Here is a 1416-nt window from a genome sequence, read left to right on the forward strand (position 1 = left end):
CGCGTTCTCCCGGGGAAGCTGTCCCTGGATCCCGGGACCCCGGCAGTGGCAGGCTGCACGAGCTCCCGGGAGGGGCGGTTTGGAGAGTGACCTGTGCTCGCACACAGGCCTCTTGGTGGCGGCAGCAGCAACCCTAGCGTCCCACGCCCGTCTCTGCTGTCCGCACCGACAGCCACGGCTCGCGCTCGTTTCTGGAGCTCCTTTACACGGTGCCCTTAATCCCCTCTCCTCACGCCCCAGGAAGCAAAGAGGCAAGAAAAAGCCTCCTGTCTCTACTATAATCTCTTCAAATATTTTCTCAGTCCCTTTCTTTTTCTCTTCTTCTTCTGGGACCCCTATAATTCGAATGTTGGTGCGTTTAATGTTGTCCCAGAGGTCTCTGAGACTGTCGTCAGTTCTTTTCATTCTTTTTTCTTTTTTCTGCTCTGCAGTAGTTATTTCCACTATTTTATCTTCCAGGTCACTTATCTGTCCTTCTGCCTCAGTTATTCTGCTACTGAGCCCATCTAGAGTATTTTTCATTTCATTTATTGTGTTGCTCATCGTTGCTTGCTTCCTCTTTATTTCTTCTAGGTCCTTGTTAACTGTTTCTTGCAATTTGTCTATTCTATTTCCAAGATTTTGAATCATCTTTACTATCATTATTCTGAATTCTTTTTCAGGTAGACTGCCTATTTCCTCTTCATTTGTTAGGTCTGGTGTGATTTTATCTTGCTCCTTCATCTGCTGTGTGTTTTTCTGTCTTCTCATTTTGCTTATCTTACTGTGTTTGGGGTCTCCTTTTTGCAGGCTGCAGGTTCGTAGTTCCCGTTGTTTTTGGTGTCTCTCCCCAGTGGCTAAGGTTGGTTCAGTGGGTTGAGTAGGTTTCTTGGTTGGGGGGACTAGTGCCTCTGTTCTGGTGGATGAGGGTGGATCTTGTCTTTCTGGTGGGCAGGTTCACGTCTGGTGGTGTGTTTTGGGATGTTGGTAGCCTTATTATGATTTTAGGCAGCCTCTCTGCTAATGGATGGAGCTGTAGACCTGTCTTGCTCTTTGTTGGGGATAGGGTGTCCAGCACTGTTCGTTGCTGGACCTTGAGTGGAGCTGGGTCTTGGTGTTGAGATGGAGATCTCTGGGAGATTTTCACCGTTTGATATTGCGTGGAACTGGGAGGTCTCTTGTGGACCAGTGTCCTGAGCGCCAAGGGCCTTTAATCCACACAGCCAGGTACGTGGGGGGTTTCTTGCCTTTTGTGAGGTCTGAGGTCTTCTGCCAGCGTTCGGTGGGTGTTCTATAGGAGAAGTTCCACGTGTAGCTGTATTTCTGATGTATCTGTGAGGAGGAAGGTGATCTCCGCGTCTTACTCTTCCACCATCTTGCCTGCTCTAATCTTAGATTTAATTCTGAGGGAGATGGGAGCCTTTAGAGGTTTCTGAT

This window comes from Physeter macrocephalus, chromosome 21 (genome assembly GCF_002837175.3).
Source record: "Physeter macrocephalus isolate SW-GA chromosome 21, ASM283717v5, whole genome shotgun sequence".
Classification (NCBI taxonomy): Eukaryota; Metazoa; Chordata; class Mammalia; order Artiodactyla; family Physeteridae; genus Physeter; species Physeter macrocephalus.